Here is a 23,126-nt window from a genome sequence, read left to right as displayed (position 1 = left end):
ACACTGCACCTTTAATTGATTGTCAAAAATCTTAGATTGTTGTATTGTTTCATGTAACAGATAGTAGTATTAGTGCAAATATGGCACAATGACCCAGGTGCGTTCCTGGTAAACAACAACAGGGAAAGCAATAAGTTGCATCACAATATCCTGTGTTGCGTTGTGTTGAGTTTCAGATTTCACTGTGTTACGTTTTGTTCTGTTCCCTTTTTTTGTTACATCATTGCTGTTTACACTCCGGCCTGCTCTGAGGTCAGCTACAAAAACAGTACAACTCCAGCTTCAGTGCCTCCAAAGGGTGCAGACACAATAACATGTAACATCTGTACAGTATAATCGATTATCCAGTACATCACCACAACAGACTGTCTAACAGACTAAATCAATACCTGCAACTCTAACAAGAACTACACATAATAAACTTCACAAAAGTAGTGTTTATTGTAGAGCTTTTGCACTGGATTGGAAAATGTTGTACATCGGATGCATGAGAGAGAGAGAGAAAATGAAGAAGATATACAGAAGATATACAAACATAAGCCCAATACTCCAATTGGGCTTACTCCAATTATTAGATTGGACCTTTGGGTGATTGTGGCCCCTTTCATAACCCCAGCTGCTGCTACCAAGCCTTTTATATCATCGCTCATCTGTTTTGGTAAAGTTTGCTTGCAGAGGGGGCCGTGTGGAGGGACGGGCCGGGCACAAACATAAAAGCCTCGTGTCGACATCTGCCAGCATACCTATGCCTTCACTCTGCCTGGCACTGCCAGTCCATTAGCATCATGTAGCGCCTGGCACTAATCCAACCAGGACATTGCGACCTTAATCTCTGTGCCTGTCACTGAGCTCCTGACACATCTGGCCATCACCAGATGCAAGGTCTGCCTCCTCAGCTCCCGTGTGCACTGTGGTGGGCGTGATAATCCCTGACTGTTTTTACAGCCTCTTCTCAACAACACTATAGGTTAGCCCTCATTAAACTGCACTCCCTAATCAGCTCTGGCATAATGAGTAGCTCAGACTTGTTGTGGATTAACATGGACACACGGCACTGGTCCAACCTGATGATACTTTCTCTTACTGGAGAATTCTTGTTGTAAAAAGTGAGATTTGAGAGGCAAAAATGCCACACATCGGCTCCAAGTTTAAACAAACCTGTGCACAAGACCTGTAAAAAGAGTACTGGCTGAAAAACAGAAAGGGCACAAACTGTATGAGGTGGGGCACCACCACACAGAAAGTCGTAATGCATTTATGCTGAAACAGTTAAAGGTGTGTAGGGCAGCTTTCGTATTACATTTTCTCCACTAGAAGTGCGTCATAGAGGGCTCTGCATTTTCGTCACTTAAAAGTGCTGCATCACATTTTCGTAATTTAAAGGGCACCCTAAAGGGCAGCTCATCACATTTATCCATTGGAAGGACCCCACAGACAGCACTTCATCACGTCTTCAGCCAGTATAGACAGCAGTTTATAATGCCACCATAGAACAAATTTCATTGGCTAATTTAAAAAGTCAGTAGCCTCACTGGGTAGACAAAGTACTGAATGGTATTGTGTTGTATTGTGTCATATTGTATCGTATCGTATTGTATCATAGCATATTGTATCATATCATACCATAGTGTATCGTATCACATCGCATTGTATCATAGCGCATCATATTGTAACATATCATAGTGTATCAAATCGTATCATAGCGTATTGTATCATAGCATTACCTCTGCAAATGAAACATCATGATCTCTGCCTACTTTTTTATGTTTACGTTGTATACTTGTGTGTTTTCATGTAAGATAATCATTTTAAATATAGCTTTCAAATTGTCTTTGTTTCTGATATTGAAACGGAACAGAAAGTGTGGCAAGTAGCTATTCACAAGAGACTTCCTCTTCCCTTCACTGTACTTAGACATGCAGACAAACCACATTGTTAGTGGCAGAGACAACAGGAAAGAGCTGGTTTATCTTTGAATAGACTAAGGGCATTAGTAGTAGAAATGCCCTTGAGCATAATTACATTTGATGCCCACGTCCACCAAGATTTTCAATTTATATAAACAAAAACACTTACCAACCTTACCAAAACCATGCCAGTATCAAGATATCAGTCCTGGTGTCACTTGATATGGGATGAAAAAAGGAAATCTGCACTGTTACTGATCCCTACTTTGTTAAAACCTCTGTTCATTGACCCAGAAACGTGGTTCTGCAAGATTACCATCAAACTGCTGTCCCCCTGTTATTTGTTATTTTTCCCTGCAGGGAGATCAAGGCAAGAAGTTTTCCTTCTCCGCCTCATTTGGATCAGATCAGCAGCAGGTTGCTGGTGGATCACGGGGAGACATTTGAGGATTATGGTCACTCCTCGCTGCCTGTTTCTGTCAGTCTCTGCATGGACTCTTGCAACCCTGGGAAAAGCGGCAGAAGTCACAGATGAGCAACATCTGATCCCGACTGATCATTATATGTGGGTATCGTTTCCCATTTGCGTGACTGCACGCAGTGAGTCATCGTGACAGTGAGTCAGAGTGCCAATATAGACACTGAAACTAGTGAGTGAACTGTCTGCACTTGTTGAATATAATTGTCTAAATATGTAAAAGACACTTCATTACTTCAGCACTTTAACTAGTAATATAGCACTGTTGAACTGAGTGCTGTTTTTCATTTAGAAGAAGTCATTTCTTTTTGAAGATAGTTAAAAGTATGTGATCTGATAAAAAAATCTCCACCAAAACTCCTCTGATTTCTATAACACTATAAAGTTCTCATAATGGAAACAGAATTATGAGATTTTGCTCATGACATTTCGATTTATTGTATTAATTCAGCTAATTTCTTTGGGTACTTTTACTTGCGCCCGAAAGTAACCTGAACTTGAACAACCTGAAAAAGTTGTGTGTGACTGCTCATGCAGAGAGTCATCAGGGGCACATTAGTGTGATGGTGACTTTACACAGGAAACCCAAAAAGAGATACAGCAGAGGATTTGGGTGGTGATAAAAGCCGAAACCTCAAACTTCCGTTGCTCAAGTTGTTTTTCTCTTTCACGAAGAAAAAAACCCAGACTGGCAGCTGAGGACAACTCTACTTATCGGTCTTCTTTTTCTTATTATAGATTTTTACAATAAAGTCTATAATAAACAAAAAATGGCAGGTCCTGCTTTTAAAAGTGGAACCCCTCCTGTGAGCTAGTGCAGGGCGTGTTGTTAAAAAAAATTCCCTTTATTTACTCTCCAGCGGAGTTTACTTTATGTTCACCCCCCCTCTGAGCCAGGCTCCCGCTCAGCCATGCATTACACCCCTCAATTCTCATCACTTCCAGGTTTTCCTCCATTGTTTCCCCTGTTTTTGTCACAGCATGACACAGCAATCAATAAGCAATTAAAAAAAGGCAACATAGCACAGGGGCATTGCTTACTTAGTTCCAGTGTATGCTTAGCCTTCGCAGGGATGGTGCAGGGATGAGCCCACCGGTGTGTGTTTGGGGCCTTATGGTAGATTTCTTTTGACATTTATAAAAGCTCACTACACTGCTTTTAGCTCATGTATCTGTGGCTACAGGTATGATATTTGAAGGGTTTTTATTGACATTACCGTGCCATTTTCCTGACATTTGATGAAGTTGACTCTGCAAGTTCCATGAATAACATTTAAAGCCGCGGCTTATGATCAGTCTTAAAGCAGGGGGAAGACGAGCCAGCTCAAGGTCAGACGACACTCGGCAGTAATCGTAACCAGGAAGAGATGTTGAAACCACCCATCCTGTGCGAAGGAATAGCTGCTGCTGGTTTACAAGGAATTCACACGCGGTGGTCGCACCACCCAAACCATTTTCCCCCTTCTGTCACCCTGCACCACAGCCACCGAAGGCATTTACAACATTATCTAACAGAGTTGCACTGCTTTGCATGACATGACCGCTCATCCCCATGTCACTTGACAGAATAGATAGTGCTGCCTGCTTGGAGCAGGTTCTTTCTCTCCCTGCACCTTGTATGTATTCGTGTGCATGTGCATGTGTGGGCTGTTTTATCACAATGCCGACACCTCATTCTATAGTCTTTGACCCTGACAGACAGGCAGCCAGGGCAGATGTCTCCCATCAGCCGTGTCCAGTCCACCCCCAACACCTCGGATATGACAGACCTGCCTGCCTGGCGTCCTGGATGGCTGTTGGAAGAGGCTCCAAGGGGTGTAGGTGTGTGTGAAGTGAGCATGTATGTGTGTGTTTGTGAGTGTAGAAGCAAAGACAAGAACATTTTCAGGTGACATTTTGTGTTTCCTAGTAATGTTAATAGTTAATATTTCAAAAGAAAAAAAGTTAAAGGTGCACTATGTAGTTTTGGGGAAATGTTTTTAATCAGAGAAGAGAAAGATGATTTTTACGCCTAAACTAACTAAATTAACAAACTGTCTTTATTTTCATGACTGAATAAAAAAAACGACAACTTATTTTCATACTGTTTTACTTTGTTTATATTTGGCGGACCCTGCCACCTTTCTAGCTTCGAACAGTGTTCTGTGGACCTTATTTTACTCTGAGAACAGCTTGTTTATTCAGTTATGGAGAAAATAGATATGTAAATAGTTTGTACTATATCTTCATTAATATTGTAACTGTTCTGTTAAATTCCGTGTTTGAATTTCTTCTCTGAAACTCCATAGTGCCCCTTTAATTTGTGTGTAAAGTCTATGCCTGCCAGCATTAAAATGAGTAACTCACTGTGTCGGTGTTTTTGCATGTGTGTGGTACAAGCCAAGAAAAAGTATAAGCATGGCATGTTTTGCATTAATGTAACAGATGAAAAAAAGCGAAGGAAAAAAAAAATCAGAACCAAGTCCAGAAACTTCCACTACTCCCCTTTTTCTGCCTCTTTTCCTCCCCCTCGCCTCCTTTCTCTAACACTCTTCGCATTTTACAGGCTGCCATTTCCACTAAATTAGTGCCCAGGGTTTTAATTGCAGTTTATGAAGCTCATTTATTGGCGCGAGAGTCTGTGTTTGTGTGATCTGGCATCCAGCGAGGCAGGCCGGTCCTCTCCAAGCCTCCCTGCGGTTTTGCATTTCTTTTTTTCCTCCTCTGTGTTGTCCCCCCCCCTCCTTCCTTTCTTTTTTAACACCAGAATGTTGCTGGGCTTAACCGTACATGCTGCTGTTTTTATAGAGAATTAGCACTTCTCTACCCAGCGCTGGCTGTGTGGCTCCACACTGGAAGTGTTGCCTTTAAATCAGCCCTCCCCTTTGAAACCGCCTCGGCACGTGCCAAGAGCCACACATTTAGCATACAGAAGCAAGCAGTTCCTCTTGACTTTAATCAAAGCATTGAGGACATTTAGTAACATTATGATATCCAGGCATGATGCACAATAAATGTAGTGTGTCTTTTATGATTGTTTTACATGAGGTAGGCTAAAGGGCGGACGTTGCTTCATGACCCATGGCGATCTCACTTTCTCTAAATTTCCCTTTCACTTCCCCTCTCTCTTTCTCTCTTCCTCCACATCATCCCCTCCATGGCATTCCACCGACACCCCGGAGGATAATTAAGCCTTAATTACATTTGTTGGAATTGATTTGTGATTTAGTCTTTCCTCTGTTGTTCCAGCTCATTGGCCCCCATAGAAATGTCATTAATGCACCATTATTTTCACGGGCGGTCTAATTAAAGGGACATACTCTCTGGGTTTCCTCTGATGAGATGCTGGGAAGGGGAACATGTTGGCGACTGGCACCCCGATGATCCAAAATGGAAGACGCGGCAGGAAGAAGGGAGGGGGGGGGGTTGTAATATAACCTTATGTGTGGGTATAAAGGCAGAGTGCAGATGGAGGCTGCCAGGTGGTGAGTTCGGAGAGGATGTTTCATTCATGTTGCGTGACAGGACAAGAGGTGTAGTTGTAAGATTTTTATTACAACTTCAACTGCTTTAAATTAATGGTTGCAAATGGTTAAACATGCAAAAACTGAGAGCGAGATGAGAAGATCAATACCACTCTCATGTTTGTATGATTAATATGAATCTACAGGAAGGAAAAGGTTGGCTTAGTTTAGCTTAGCATAAAGACTGGAAGCAGAGGAAAACAACTAGCCTGACACCAGCACCTCTAAAGCGCAATGATTAGTGCGGTGTAAGTCTGTTTAAGGGGCCAGACAACAAACTAGTGACGCACCAGTCGGCCTTTGTCGCCTCATTTCGCATGTTTCTCAGCCAAAAAGCTGTACTTGAATGCACCACGTGGACCACAGCCGACGGTCAACTAGCTTGTGTGTTCTGCGCCTGCATGTAGATGTTTCAGGAGCTAGGGTTAAAAAAATAAAGAGGGCACCAGCTGTATGTGGTTGGGCACCAGCGCACAGAAAGGGCAACCAAAGACATTTTGTTCGCTGGAAGGGCACCCGAGAGGGCACTTTATCACGTTTTATCAACCATAAGGGCGTCCAAAAGGGCACTTTCGCAGCAAACATTTTCGAACTAGAGGGCACTCGCTGATAAAAAAGTTGCCATTGGCACAGGTGAATAAGGAGAAAACGCGGTAAATGGGTGAAATCATAGATTCTTTTCCTTTCGTTTTCTGATTTGTTGTCACGCACTGATTCGCTTAGGTGAACAGTCAAAGCGATTTCTCTGACCTATGCAATGTACTCAGTCAGCTGAAAAGCCACTAACAAGGGTCGGCTAGCGCTCTGACGACAACAGCCTGGCTTGGTATGTCAGGGCCCTAAACAGAAAAGTAAATGTTTTTTAAAAACATTTTTATTAATTAATTAATTTTTCTGAAGTTACGTGCTAGGCGTGTTGCCTGTTGACCTCATGGTTGTGTGCAAATTAAAGAAACAAGAAGAATGTCTTAATTAATGAGATTTATAGGCCCTGCTGATGTGATGTGATGATGGTGTATTTATCAAATGTAAGGTTAACCAGGCTAGCTGTTTCTATCTGTTTCCGTTCTTTATGTTAAAGCTAAGCTATTCAGCTCCCATCTCTACCTTCATACTCAATGCACAGACGTCGAAGTGGTATCAATCTAACTCTCGGCAAGAAAGGGAATGAGTGTATTTTCCAAAATGTCAAACTTGAATGTCAGTTCTTGAAATTAACCTTAGAGGGGCACTATGGAGTTTTGACGAAGCCATTCAAACTCTCAAACTTTTAATATTAACAATAATAATGAGGTAATACAAACTCAGAGATATTTATTTTTTTCCATAACTGAATAAACAAGCTGTTCTCAGAGGAAAATAAGGTCCCCAGAACACTGTTTGAAGCTAGAAAGGTGGCAGGGTCCACCTCATATAAACAAAGTAAAACAGTATGAAATTGTGTTGTTAAGGCTGAAGAAAAAATAAGACATGATTTCTCTTCTGATAAAAAATTCTTCCCCCAAAACTACATAGTGCACCTTTAAAGACAGGGGTTGTCTTAATTTGTGACATCCAGCACTTGGCATGTGGAATTCTTCCTCATGCATATTCTAACTCCTCTACTGTGCCTGGTAACAAAAAAGCGGATATTTGATGGGAATAGGTGGAAATGAAATATTCACAAATATGACCCTATTGCACATAATCCCCTCTGGATATGATCCCACTTGCTCTGTCTTAATGGGCGACCTGAGTAACAGAGCATCAGGCTGCTTGCAACACAGCACGGCGGAGGAAAGAAAAGCACGCTTGATTCCCCTTCAGAAATAAAAAGCAGAATTTGGAGTTGGCAGTTGTTTGTGCTTCTTTTAAAACACTGGTCTTCCTTAGGGAGGCTTGTGGGAGGGAGGGGGTTTTGTGGTGCATTCACATGTGGAAGCTTAAAGCAGTAACAATCTTTCCCAGCCTGCTCTGGCCTCATATGGCCTATGGTATCCTGCTAAGAGCCTCGTAGTGCAAGACTATTCCCTCTATCCCTCCTCTCTCTCCGACCGCTCCTCTATCTTTCCTCGCTTGCTCACCGACTCTCTGCCAGTGACTGCCTGCCTGCCTGCCATTCTCCTCTGCCCTCGATTTTAACGCAATTCTATCAGTTGTCTGCATGTACCCTTTCTGTCTGTTATGATTGTGCATAATGGGACTCAGTCCAGCATGCTGGCTGGCAGTCTGACGGGCGTGTTGGACAACTGCTTCACAGTTGGCGAGGCTGGTGAGAGAGAGGGGGAAGTATGGAGGGAAGGAGAGAGGGAAAGAAGGAGAGATAAAAAGGCAGAGGGGAGGGAGCTGAAGATAGAGAGGGAGAACAGGGAATGGGGTCACTTGAGTTTGTTGCTCATAGGATATCAAGCAGCTCACTCTCTCCACCCCGTTTAGTAGTTTGGCTCGTCTGTTACCTCCCTCCCTATCTCATCAAAACCGCCATCTTTGGGAGTGTTACTACAACAACAACGTCCTTCATAAAACGACCCAGCGACTCCGTTTTGAGCCCTGGCTTAATCATGCCATGTAAACAATGATGATGAAGTTCAAGTGAAGCATTAAGTAAGCTTTAGTCTTGCATTTTCTGTTATATGGCATTGGCAAAGCTCAGCAGACTGTATTAAATGCGCTGCGAGACGTCGCTTTAGAGCTGATACATGAGAAATGTTCTGCTTTGTTACAGGTTGCTCTGCAGGGGAAAAAAAGCCAGGAAAACAGTTTGTTGAGCAATGTGGAGAGAAGTTAACCGTGTCGGGAGTTTGATTGTCCCTAATAAAGGTGTTTTCCTTTACTTTGCCAGGTCCCAGCGATTGCTGAGTCATCTGGAAAACGCAGCGCTCTCGCATTCTTTATTCTTGGGTAATGCAGCATAAGAGGACTTCCATTTTTAGCTTTACGGCAAATTACATTAAGCCACAGCTCAGTGAGCCCTAATGCTTTGAAAGTAACAAAAATCGACGGAGAGGGATAAAAAGTTTTTTGATATCGCTCAGGCTCTCTCCCGGCGAGGCCTCCTTTATACCTCCTCCCTGCCGCCGAGCGGGAGAAGAATGGGTTAAACCTGTCTGCGGCCCACATCTGGGAATCATTTGAAACATTCCACAAGGCTTACCACATGTTTTCAGATGGACTAAATCCTGCGAAAGGCTCGGCTGTCAGAGGTTTGAAAAATCATCTCTTTTTTTTCGCCAGGAGGGGAAAAAATGAGAAAGAAGAAAATTAAACTGTATAATGGCTTTTCTCTCTTGCAGGTGAGATTAGGTAGGGGATGTGGGTGGGTTTGCAAAGGCCGTCCCTGTGTGTGCCTGTGTGTGTGTGTGTGTGTGTGTGTGTGTGTGTGTGTGTACTAGTGTGAGTGGAAATGTGTGTCCTCTTGCATGTTGGTGGCATGTTATTCGAATGTGTTCTGAGTGAAAGCTGTTTCTTAACAGCCATTTGCAGTTCAAAGGAAGCTTTGGGGCTTGGCTAACTGTTTCCATGCGGCTGATACAATCTCATCTGTGCTTCCACCCCTCGCTCATTTCTTCTTTATACTTCACAACCTCGCGCCATAAAGTGAACCAATGTGAAAGCTATGTAGCTTTTCAGCATGCCTGTCAGGACACACTTACAGACACGGGTGGTACAGTTCGCTACTGGCAGGGTAGCTACTTTTGAGCAATGGAATGGTGCGATTTGTTCATCTCATTGTGATACATCCAAAAAGGCTCTGTTATTAAGCACAATCGTGTAGCCTTCAGCCTGGCAGTGGAGTGCTTTCTCTGACGGTCTCACCATTACACTCCACTATGGATGACAAGCTAATAAAGGGGAGTCGCAGAGTGATGAATGGTTGGCTGCTGGGAGTTCCAAATAAATATGTGGTTTTGAGAAGGCAGCGGCAGGCTGGACGAATTAAAAGTCAAGGGACTGTGGATGGTGATTGACCACCAAGCCTTGGCACCTTCATGGCTCTCTCTCTTACCACGTCCCTGATCCTCTACAAATGTATTCCCAAGAAAGGCTGGTAGACTGCCGGGCTTTTTTGACGTCAGGCCCCTGAGCTCTCATGTTGCCCTGGTGTATTAGACGCCCCACTGTAATTGCCCACTGACATTTGGGGACCTGGAAATGTTTCTCTTGGGTGTGGGTGACACCGTACACACAGGAGGGGCCCCCTGCCTCTCTGCCACCCTCGCTTTTTTTCTGTGAACCAGACTGTGACATGTGGTATGTGGCCCCGTGCTGGGGGTGAAAACATTGATCAGGCTGGCTAATGTTACCACACTTTGGAAATAGCACAGGACTTTTTACACTGGACCACAGACCCGACGTTTAGGGGCGGAAACTGAGCACCTGCTATTGGGGCTCACCAGGTGCCTTGTAAAATGAAACATGAGAGAGACACTCCACTACAGTCCTGAAACAATGAGCATCTAAAGGGACTATTTCATGTCATGGTTTTTATAGGAGGGGATCACAGGATTAAGGCAGCTCTGTGAGGCATCCGTATTAAAGATATAATTTGTAACATTCCCGTAATAAAATGTGGTTGAGTTGTGTTATTACATTGTCCCAAATGTTTCCAACTATGTTGAAACCCAGAGAAATCTGTAATTTTATGCAGGGTAATGGTGCATTTCAATTGATCCCTATCACCTGTTGCTATAACTTGCAGGGAAACACCCAATGGTACACGATAATGATACATTACCTCGTCCATGAACATTTCTGCCTTAGTCAGGTCAGGTAGATTTTCATCAGCAATGGTGGTTGTTAAACAATGATGAAAAGAAATCCACGTCAAACTTCATCTTTTGTTGTAATTGCTTTGATTGAGAGACCACTAGTGGCAGAAATGATATAAATAGGTTATGAAATGGTTGCCTATCTTTTTTGTTCTGGTTACAAACAAGATATAACATGCTAATTAGTTAATTAGTTAGTTCGCTTAAGCAGTTCTGGCAACCTGATTTTGCTGCCCTTGGACAGAGCCAGACAAGTTGTTTCCACCTATTTCAAATTTTTACGCTAAGCAAATCTAATCTAGCTTTATACTTATGTAACAATTTTTTTTTAGCAATTTAGCACGTTGTTTAAATATTGCTGGACTCTGCTGGAGATTTCTTTGTGAAGGACTTCGGTTGGACAGTCCAAAGACCTGACTTTCTGGAAAGAGAAATTGCTCTTTCCAGGAATCAAAATTAAGTTTTTCAAATGCATTCGTTGGTGCTTTTGTTGCGGTCTAGTTCAATTATATTCGAGAGAAGGCAGACATCTCTGCCGCTAATATCTTAAAACTGTGCGACTCACACCAAAACAATCCTCATGGATAAATAGCACTACAGGTAAGTGATAAAATATGTATTTCTGATTTTGGTGTGAAATGTCCCTTTTATCACTTGGGGCCCACTCATATACTGTACATCTGACTCAGAGGAGGATTCTGATCCTCAGCTTAGGAACCCCTGATGAGATGGATAGAGCTATCCCAATTTGAAAAGAAACATCACTTGCGGGTTGTAAATGTTTGACTAACCAAAAGCCTAGACAGACACTCTGTATGCATACTGTACTTAATCCTTCACGTCAGGCTTGTCTGTCACTTTTACTCGCTCCTTTACAGACTTGGACATGGAGAAGGCAGCATTAGAAATCTTGGATCTTTGAAGCATGTCCAAACCCTGATTTTCTGTCTCCGTACAGTAGCCAGACACCAAGCTAATGCATGTGTCTTACAAGGCTCTGTGTCTAACCCGACATCCTGAAGGTTTGCTTGCATACGGAGAGTCTATGTAAAGCATTACGTGGAACACGCATCACATGGCTTTTCACTATGCTTGACATGACACATACGCTATACAGTACACGCTGAAATGCAGTCTATATCTGCATCTCAGAGCAGAGGGGAGCCTTACTAGACTGGAAGGCCATTAAGATTCTACTCCAGTAACTTCCAGTGTAAACCTGGCTACAAGTGGAGGATGCAGCTGGGCTAAGGAGACCCCAGAGGCCCTACTATCCAACCCAGAGATATGTAGAGGAAACACAATGCAACACAATACAAATCCCCACACTGCAGTCGAGTCAACGAGGGCGAGGCCATCCAGTTTACACGAACAAAACACATGCACGCTGGACCACAGTTCCACCTGTCAGAAGGCAGTGAAATAAGACAGTTTCATCTCTTCATCATCCTGCTATGGATGACAACAGCTACTTCCACCAGTACATACTTTTAGCATTTCACAACTCCCTCAGTCCACAGTTACTCGCATGCCTGTGTCCCATGTCACAACCACCCCACCACCACCCCCAGCACTGCATTCCTCACTTGTGTGGCGATGTGTGACAACTGACACAGCTTAGTGCCACTCACAGCTTTTGTATAAGGAAGCCTTAAAGGCAGCGGGGGAAACAAGGAGGATACTGTCGCTCGCACTCTCTCTGTAGCAGTGTCAGTGCTCCCAGGAATGAAAAGAGATGAAACGCAACTGAGAAGGTAAGGTGGAGGCAAAGTATGTCACAAGCTGTCTCGTGGCCTTTAGTCCAATCATATGGGACAAGGGGATTCACATCTACCACCTGTCACCAAACTTTGCTTTCTGGGGCGGAAAGCTATTCTGGAAGCAGTCAAATCTGATAGACCTGTGCTTTCCCCGGGCACACAACGCCTTTGCATGCAAACATGCTTTCAGATGCACACACTTCTTCGCACCTACTACTGTATGCACAATATGCACACATGACTAGGCTAAATGTGGGTCATTAAAACTGCAAGTAACTGTTATTTTAATGGCTGGTCAATCTATTTTTTATGTTTTTAATTAAAGTAGTAGTGAAAAATCTAAAGGATTGTGAATTTACATTTTATTTAAAAATTCTTCATATTTATGAAGCTGTAAGTTATCATCATCACAATTGCCACCACCAATTAATTTGCAGTTGAACAACATGTAAATACAGTGGTCCACATGTATGCGTGCACATACAGAGTTGACACCCTTATTGCTAGTACTGTCTTAAATAACTGCTTACATATTACATAAACAATTTGGTTTGTGAGCTTTAGTATTTAGTATTTAATGAGTCTATTGGGTAACTACTCAGTATTATGTCTCACTTAACCTGAAGATACACAAAAAGGGTAGGTAATGATTAAATAATTGGTATTAAACAACTCTGGTGGGTAACTACTTAGTATTATATTTCACTTTACTTGAAGGTACACAAAAACAGTGTACCTTCAACCCAACAACTAATGATTGAGTAATAGGTAATTAATGAGTCACTAGTTCGTGCCACTCAGCGGCCGGTTCATAGTTAATTATGAACAACTCACGAAGAAAGTGGTCAGTATGTCGATTCACAGATATTCATGAACTAAGGAGTTACTCATTAACGATTCATTAACTACCAAGTCGTTCCTGATTCATTCCTTATAAACTCCTCAGTAACTACTCACATTTTTGTGAGCCTGATTGTAAAGTGTTACCGCACACAGTTAGGACATCATCACAAAAAGAGTAATTACATAAAGGCATACATGACAAAACATATAACATGTTACATTCATATTTAGTTGATTTACAGTTTGTTTTTGTTGTTGTTTTTTTTTCTTTTTAAACAGCCAATGTCTGTAGTATAACTTTAGCAATGCATCAAAATGTCAATAAGCACATGTCTTAAGATAAAAGCATAATTTGGTTTCAAATATAAAAACAGCTGAAGCTCTTTATGTGATGTGGGAGAGACTTTGTCGAGTGGTGAATTTAACACAACAAGCTGAATGCCCAAATGCAGAGTGACAAAAGGGTGCAGTACAATCTGTGATGGAGGATATTTTAGAGCCTTTAATGGTGTTCTCAGCAGGAAGGGGAGGCAGTCACGCAATGGAGGGCGGCTCAGATTGTTTAAAATTTTATACAAATGATACATATTTGAATAAAATCAGAAGATTCCACAGTTTCTCTGGTGTCCTGTGGTGATATGGAGTTGATGTTTTATTAAAAGCTTTACAAAAAGGGGAATTTATTTCAGTGGTTTATAATGAATGCAGAATTGTTGTGCTGGTATTCTAATGATCAGCATTATAATAACATTCTGTTTTTTCCTTACACAATAAAATAACTTTTCATCTGTCTGCCCAAAATTCCGAACATTTCGAGGCTTTTGTAAAATGATTATTACATTTTGCTGTGTTTTCCTTTGGCTTGCTACACTCTCTGTTGCAAACTTGTGCTTGGTTGCATTACTTTGAAAAAATACCACAGGTTACATAATCACACATTCACTGGAGACATCATTGACTTTAACCTCACATTAAAGGTTAAGTACAAAGTTGGTTCTTTTGCAATTCTAGGAACTGTGCCTTTGGCTGCCAGACTGAGAATAGAAAGGGAGTTTTGTGCACTCGAGTGCTGTATACAATTTTGAAGTACCTTTTATGTTGATTTATACCTCTAGGAAGTAAAGAACATATTGTACGTTTCACTTCATTTATCTGACAGCTGGAGGGACTTACAAACACAACAAGCGGTCAGTTTATGTAACAGCTAATGATAGCCATAGTGTAAACCAGTGGTGGAAAGTACATTGTACTTTGTAATTTTATGCAGGGTAATGGTGCATTTCAATTGATCCCTATCACCTGTTGCTATAACTTGCAGGGAAACACCCAATGGTACACGATAATGATACATTACCTCGTCCATGAACATTTCTGCCTTAGTCAGGTCAGGTAGATTTTCATCAGCAATGGTGGTTGTTAAACAATGATGAAAAGAAATCCACGTCAAACTTTGTCTTTTGTTGTAATTGCTTTGATTGAGAGACCACTAGTGGCAGAAATGATATAAATAGGTTATGAAATGGTTGCCTGTCTTTTTTGTTCTGCTTACAAACAAGATATAACATGCTAATTAGTTAATTAGTTAGTTCGCTTAAGCAGTTCTGGCAACCTGATTTTGCTGCCCTTGGACAGAGCCAGACAAGTTGTTTCCACCTATTTCAAATTTACTTTGTACAATTTTGAGGTACTTGTACTACACTTAAGTATTACCATTTTCTGCTACTTTATACTTCCAATGTTGTACTTTTTACTCCATTGCATTTCTTTGATAACTCTATCACTAGCTATTTTGCAGATTGAATGATGCATCATTTGTATTGGCAATATAAACAACCCCAAAAAACACTGATTCCAATATTTAGAAAAATGCTGAATATCTGATCCAGGGGTTGACAAATAGTATACAGTATATACATACATGTAAATATATGTAGAATTTAACTTTTACTTGTAGGCTACTTTTGATACTTCAATACATTTATTGCCAAAAAAATACTTTTGATACTTAAGTACATTTAATATTATTTATTTTAAGACTTTTACTACAATTCATATGAGTGACTTTACCTTTTTCTACCAGAAACATCTTAGCACACTATCTCAAGTATGACTTTTGAGTATTCTTTTGGATTAAACAACAAATTTAACAGTATACTGTTAAGTAATTAAAATGAGCTCCAACTCCACCAGCTGTAACATAAACATGCTTTCATATATGTCATTATTTTTCTGATAATACGTTTGTACTTTTACTGAAAGATGCACTTTGTAGTTTTGGAGAAAAAATTTTAATCAGAAGAGAAAGATCTTCACCGACTGAATTTTATGCCTAAACAAACTAAATACACAAACTCTCTTTTGTTTTCATGATTGAAAGAACAAATTGACCTTAAAGGACAACACAATTTCATACTGTTTTACTTTGTTTATATGTGGCGGACCCTGCCACCTCTGTAGCTTTAAACAGTGTTCTGGGGACCAAAAAACAGCTTGTTTATTAATTTATGGGGAAAAAAAATATTTCTGAGTATATATTATTACAATTCTGACTTTGAATTTCTTCTCCAACACTACATAGTGCCCCTTTAAGTCAAATCTTGAATACAGGACTTTTATTGCTACTTTGGCTTCAGTGAATGCTGTATGTGAGCACCTCTAATTTTAGTCCAGCACGTAGGAGCTACACGAAAAATGATGAAAAGCTGTCCTGCTGCCTCACATCACCTGAGCGGAGCACTGAGCACATCTGGAGAGAGCAGGACATCCACTGGGTTTTTGAGGACTGGCCCCCAGAAGGAAAGGGGCGGGGTCAGGGCTGGTGTTGGATTTCACAGCCAGAGAACGTGACTGCAATGGTTGCCTTCGCGAGCGCCGTGCCAAACTTGCCTGCTCTGTGAAAAAGCGGCTCTCCGTCTCTCACCTACCGGTTTTGCCGAGGGCACGGGGAAGGAGGGGGGGGGAAGGGGGGCTAATGCCACTCAGCCCTCGTGAGAGCCACCGTTTGCAGATTTGAGAGTCGACAGAAAACTTTGAAAAGAGTCCCCGCCGCGGAGAAATACAGCTGCGCGGCTCAACTTCCAGCGGCAGCAGCAACAGCAGCAGCAGCAACAGCAGCAGCCCGAGGGGGCCGGGAGGAGGAGTCAACAGGTCCCAGGTACTACCATCCACTTGTCATTGACAGCTTGTCAACATTTGACAGCATGCGTCCAGGTGTCAGCCTCTGCCGGGGGTTAACCGTGTAGCTTAACTGTTGCACCTGGAGGATCGTGAATGCGTCATGCACGGCTACGGTTGATGTGCGATGTGTGACAGGTTTTTATTTTAAAAGAAAAACGCCTTTCACTGTCAGAAATAACTGTACTGAACAACTGGAGTCCGAAGCTGCCTGTCAAGTTTTGCTAATTCACGGCTGCCAAAGCGAACAATAAGTCTAACTGTGTTTGTCCGGGCGACATTGGCGTACATTTAGTGTATACGACGTCCGCCCGGGCAGCTAGCATGCAAAGCTAACGCTCCCCTGCTTCTCGGTGGGGCTTGTAGGGACATCGGGGGACGTGTTTCAGCGCTGACAGTTTTCCAGAGTCGGTTAGCAGAGCCAGCCTGCTTACCATCCTGTTGGTCACATCAGAAAAGTGTCGATATGTGGAGTAGAAATCATGATTTTCTCTCTCTCTCTCTCTCTCTCTCTCTCTCTGTCTCTCTCTCTCTGTGTGTGTGTGTTTGTGTGTGTGTGTGTGTGTGCGTGTGTGTACCCAGTCCGATTTGTTCTCGCAACGGAATGTGGAGAGACGTTCACGCGTCGCGCATTTTGCACATTTCGGCCAATGTTGCTTCGCTTTGGGCTGCTTCAGGCTTCGGGGTGAACTTTGCTCGAGTGCATTGGTGTACTTCGCCGCTGATAGCGATCATATCAGGAGCCCACTTCCTCTCCTCGGTGTGCTGTAAATGGATGAGCAGGTACGGCTCCACAGACCACAGCCTGCATTCCTTTTGGTGTGCTCCAATGTACAGAGCTGGAGCACTTGATGACCCACGACACACATGCATCCCCTCTGCTGCTGAAAAAAAAAAAAAATGAAGCGCCACTGCGAACTGACAGATATCTAACCTAATTTGTTAACACCCCCTGATTATCCTCTGCCAGCGTAATGTGGCAGTTTGAGGTGTCTGGATCCCAGCAAATGAAATGTCAGGACTGTGTTATAACAGTGGAGTAACATACCCTGCAGCATCAGAAACCTGCAGTGTTAGTGTGTAAGATTGTCATGTAAAACCGCAGATTACACTGCCTATTACCCTCCATTTAAGGCTGTAACAAGTACTTTCAAGATGCCTCCTTTTAATCTGAGTAATCCGTGCACTTTATGCATTTGGCACGGCATGATTTGTTGAATGATTTTTTTTTATGATGCCACAGATTTATGAGGCCCGCGCTCAGCTTCTCTCGTATGCATGCGGCAGGCTGACTTTCCTGTGGGGTGGGGCAGAGAGAAGAAGATGCCCTTTCCTGTGACAACCTGTGACATTCAGAGCGAGATGCAGCAGAGGCCGAGGCACTCTGTGGGAAATCTGGCGTGTCTGAGGGTTTTCCCACCCTGTCAGCCTCCTCTGTTGGTGTGATTCACAGTTAAATGTTGTGCCACCACCGTAATTGGGAAGGCTTGGGTTAAACGCAAGATTGGTTACATGCCCGCTAAACTGTCACATATGATAATGATTTTGATCATAACCTTTAGACGGTTGTTGTAATTGTTTTAATCCGCTGTCTAGCCGTCTTATGATACCTAATCCCACCTCCTGCTCATTATTGAATTCTAAAAATACAGTTCCTGTCCTAGTGGTAGGAATGAGGTTATATCAAAGGTATGATGTTGACATTCACAAGTCATTCTCATATTTTAACCCTTCAGATCCAGTTGGAAAGGTGTGGAGAAAGTGTGTCCTTAAAGCAAGCAGCTCTAGCAACATGTTTGTCTCATGCTTCCTCGTTGCTGCAGAGATGAAAACCCTTTGATACAGTTTAAAAATAAATTTTGCTCATGTTTTATTAAATGTTAAACTGCCCAGTGATGTACTGTAAAAAAAAATGCAGTGGTGTCCTATTACGTAACACAAGGCGAGAGTTTTTTGTGATACTGTCAGCCCTCTCCAACAAGCGCCAACGGGAAGTTGCTTCTCCCCTCGTGTGAACTGTGCCAGTTAAAGGCCTCGCACGCCTAAGTTTCACATGGTGCTAAATGTGTCATCGTTGTTGAGGCAGTGGCACAGTCACTTTGTCCCCTCGTGTTCCCCCTCCCCACACCGTCACCACGTCCCTCTCCTTCCTCTGCAGATTGCAAAGTCAAGTGTGAATGACACTGGAGAGGAAATTTTGTCGACTTTGTTGCTTAAAAACACAGCAGCAGTGAGTCAGTAGCTCCAAGCTCAAACAGTTTAATTTGTCATGTTTGATAGCAGTTTCTTTTGCTCATCTTCTGTGGAACAAATGACGCTACCAGATGAAAGATGATGAGTTATGAAAAGTTGGTTGGATTTTTTGCATTTAGAGACATTTTTTGTGGAGGTTATGTCTGTGGAGCAATGATTCGTTGAAAGTAGCACCGGCTTTGTTTTCTGAATTAAAAAAATTTGAGTGACATGGTTTCATATTGAGTGGGTGCTGTACATCTTTCCGATTGTGATAGATGGTTTCACCCATGCAGCTCAGTAGGTCACCATATCGTTGAATCAGGCACATCGGTTTGATCTCAGTCACAAGATTGATAAACCGCAAAAAGTAGGAGGTGAAAATGCAGATTTAGCAAAGTGAGGAGGAGACAAGATTTTAGATATGAACTCTTGGCTTAATTTACTTTGCCTTTAAAAATAGCAGAAAAAATGATGGTTGACAAAATGAAATAACTTTTTTTTTGGACAACAGGAAAGGCAAATTTGGACTTGAAATTAGGTAAATCTTTTTATCAACTGTTAAATGAGGTCACTGTTGTAGCTGGAAGGCCAAATATTTAAACAAAATTATGTAATATTTCTGCAAAAAAGGTAGTGGTGTGCTCAAGGACTGTCTTTATATTATCAAACTTAAGAAAACGCAGGTGGTCTTGAAAAAAAGGGGCCACAAATGAGAAGAAACAACAAACCTTGGGCACTTATGCGTGGAAAAGGAACAAAAATACTTTACCTTTATTCAATACATGGCTAATTACAAAATAAAACAGCGACTGGTTTGGACCCTGAAGGTCTCCATCAGGGTACAAAATTCTGATGAAGACTGTTTAAGGTCGAAACTGGCTTCTTAATCAAATTCAAGTATTTTTGTTCCTGCTCCACACATGAGTCGTTGAAGTTTGTTTTTTCTTCTCATGTGCTGACCCTTTTCTTCAGGAGCACCTGTGTTTGTCTTCAGTTTGATCAAAGAGTTGTTTCTTTATTTTTTTATTTTCATCTCCAGCCTAATTGTTAGTTAAAAGTATCAGCATTCATTTAACTTCTACTCCAAACTGTACTCAGCTGAAGTACATCTATTTACAGTAAACTGTAGTAAATTGTTCAGCTGTTAGTTGCATTAGCTCTGTAAGTTCTGTAGCTGTTAGCTCCTTTAGCCAAAAACACTGACACCAGGAATCTTCTGCCCACTAGATGCTATCAGCAAACAGCTAACTAACTCTCCTCCTGTTGATCTCTGTTGAGTTTAGTGCAGCCTTTTCAGATTTTAACTCTTCATATTTTTTCATAGGTTTTGAGCTGAGTAGCCATCAAATGATAGTTACTATAGTATCAGCATGACGTGATTTGCTCCATTGTAGGTGCTTGGATCAGTTTGTCATGCATAAAATAAGGCACTGAAATCTGGGTTGCTTGGTAAGCGACATATAGTAACCGATGCCATACGGCCTTGGTGTTTCGGTGCCCAACCCTTTAAGCGTTGCAGGTGGTTTAGTTTGTTTTTTTATGTGGTGGTCTACACACAGCCCTGAAACAGCAGCCTGCTCCCCTGTTGTTGACAAGTCAGTCTGACCCACGAGGCCGTGGCTGTGCAGCACAAAGTCATCAGGCACTGACAGATGAGACATGCTCCCCACAATGGCAGGGCACCCTGGAGATGTCACCTAGCGCTTGCCTAACAGTAAACACCTCTACCCAGGCCCACCCACACACTGTCAGATTTGACTGCTAGTAACTCTGTTTGTGGAGTAGGAAGAAATGAATAACCACATTGCAGTGCACTGCAGTTTCACTCACTATAAGTAGGAAAAAACAATGAGCTAGGATTTTAGAATTTGTTTTGATGTGCACATGTGGACTGATGTTGCCATTCAGAATAATTCAGTTTGGGTTTTTAGAGAAGCAGTTACTTCTGCAAATGGAGTCCACTGGAACCAAGCAGTGTAGCTTTACGCTAATAAAATCAGCCTTGACCTAAATGAAACAGGCCCCGACTCTGTCAGAATAAGTAGAAATAAATTGGGATATTACAGTGGTTTGGCTGTGGTGCCCAATGACGTAGTCATTGCCTTAGGGACTGGGGAGAGTGTGGGAAAAGCAGGAGAGAAGAAGGGTGGGAGCCGATACCAGGAGAGTGTAGCCGAAGCCGAGTGGGATTTTTTTTTTTTGGAGGGGGAGTTCAGGAGCTGCTGTGATGTCGGGATGTGGGAGCTCCACTCACGTCGGCCGGCGGCAGTTAGACAGGCCCGCTTTTGCATACTGATTCTTCTTTCTGCTGCTTTCAACATAGCTCACTGGACTGCCCGGCACTGCCAGCCTCACAAGGGTTAACAACCCCCCTTCTTTCACACCGCCTCCTTTTATTCTTCTTTTTATGGCTTTGATGGTATTAAATAATCTTTACGTGTCAGAGTGCACAGCTCCCAGTGTTCATGTCGGGAGAGCGAGAGAGCAATTAGGTCAGAGTGGTAGAATAACTTGGTTTCATCCCAGCCTTAAAGCGGCAGGGTACCTCACTTCAACTTGCGCTTTATATTCACCTCAAACCTTCAGAGTGAGATTTTCAAAGAGGTCCAAGGCCAGTGGGGTTATCAAAGCACTCTGAGAGCGAATGTTGTATCTCTCTGTTGTATAGTCTCATGATAAAATGTCCCAGAACGGCTCATCGGTTGTGATATTTTAGGTTCCTCACTATGTTAATTTTGCCTGAAGAATCAGGCCACGTTTGTCTCCTTTCTTCCTAATGAGGCTGAGCTAAAGACCCATATAACCTATTATCCTGGTTATTGATTTGGAATGTGTTTCAAGCTACGGGTTGTTTTGGTAGACCTTGAAACCATCGACATATTTATCTGTTGTGCTGCTTTTTTTAGACAAACATCTTCAAGACATGCAGAAAACAATAATAAATTGTAAGCCTTGTCTTTCTGTTTGACTTGTTCTCACATGATCTGTGTTGTGAAGTTTCCCATCGCCTGTTGTCCCATGTTCGAGATTACGTTTCTACCATTTGGCATGGGAATGTTCTGGCCCGTGTCACCCGGTTTCATTGCCCTCGTCACAGGGTTTCATACTATTTTCCACACTCATTTTGTACCTTGGCTTTTTACGAAAGCGTCTCTGCCCAGTCGGACAGTCCCCCGGCGTGACGGCTGACATTTCTAGTGAAAGAGCGCTATTGTTGCTTCTTAATCCCCCTCCACCCTCCTCTCCATAAAACAATGGTATCAATCGCTTCTACTGAGTACATCCACAGCTCTGAGTGAGAGACAGACTGGCCGGGCCTGTTAGCTAGCCTGCCAGCCGTCCTACCAGGCAGCCAGGCCGACCTTGTCGTTCCCAGTGATAGCTCTGTGCTGCCCACAGATTCCTCTAATACTATCTGTATAGCATGAGAACCTTGATCGTAGCTGCACTGCCACCTCGTAAATGCACAAATAATGGCTTGTGTATATATTTATTTTCCCGGGGAGACACTGGAGCAGACCAATGACTTCGACACAACCCCATCCCCCACCTTCTTAATGAATGGTCTCCTTTCTATTTTCCTTCATTTTCCCCAGGACACTGCCATTAACTTTGACAGATGATATGTTCTTTCACTGAAACAGTGATCCTGAGCACACTGTCACTGGAAATTGGATTCGCACACCCACCCCTTTGCTGCTTGCCTTTTCTCCATCTCTCCTTCTCTCTCCGTCCTCCTTTTTCCTGTTGCTCTCTCTCAGCCTGCACTGAGGGACATGCTGTTAATATTCCTTTTAGAGCTGCACTGTACAGCCGGGCTGCCAAGTTAACCCTCTGCTGCCATGAGTCAGACAGCCAGCCAGATAGCTGGTGTCACTTACACAGATGTCTGACCAGCCAATCTGTCCTGAAGTGCTCCTTGATAAAACCAGCACTGCTCTGTGCCCATACTGCCCAGTGTGTGTCTGCAGTCAGTTATCACATAGCAGTGATTTGTGGTTGGTTGTCCAGAAGAACAAAGCCTTTCACTCTTATATTCACTTTATTGACATTGGTTGAATTTAACCTTCATTTTTTTTTAGGTAATTTGAAATTGAATAATAGAATAATACAAAAAGGTGCTAGATAGAGAATACCCAAGGAGGCAAAAAGATAATACTCGTCGCGCTGGATGGCTCCAGATTATCGCTGCAACTAACAATTATTTTCATTTTTGGGGTTACTCTATTATTTGTTGGCTTTACTTTACTGAGACGTCTTGTTTTGTTCCGATCAACTAGGACTGGACAATAGGGCTTTAAAGGAAACCTATTATGCTTTTCCGTTTTTTTTCTTTTCCTTCAGTGTGTTACATAGGTTCTTGTGCATGTAAAAGGTCTTGAAAATTGAAAAGTCCAAAGTCCATGCCAATGGGAGCTCCTCTCTTCCACAGAAAACACTGCTCCTGAAGTGCCTGAAACACCTCGTCAGTAGTCACG

At 42.5% G+C, this 23,126-nt stretch overlaps 1 protein-coding gene across 1 annotated transcript in view; it reads left to right on the top strand.

Annotated features, from left to right (window-relative positions):
• The first annotated feature begins 16,290 nt into the window (after positions 1–16,290).
• The window catches only part of raraa (retinoic acid receptor, alpha a), a 151,759-nt gene continuing 144,923 nt past the window's right edge, over positions 16,291–23,126 (top strand). The window contains exon 1 of the mRNA XM_073489362.1: positions 16,291–16,393. The gene's annotated coding sequence lies outside the window, so the exon portion shown is untranslated. The remainder of the gene's footprint in view (positions 16,394–23,126) is intronic.

The sequence above is a fragment of the Pagrus major genome, chromosome 20, assembly GCF_040436345.1.
Source record: "Pagrus major chromosome 20, Pma_NU_1.0".
Classification (NCBI taxonomy): domain Eukaryota; kingdom Metazoa; phylum Chordata; class Actinopteri; order Spariformes; family Sparidae; genus Pagrus; species Pagrus major.
The sequence above is the reverse complement of the archived record's forward strand: the minus strand, read 5'-3'. Positions and strand labels throughout refer to the sequence as shown.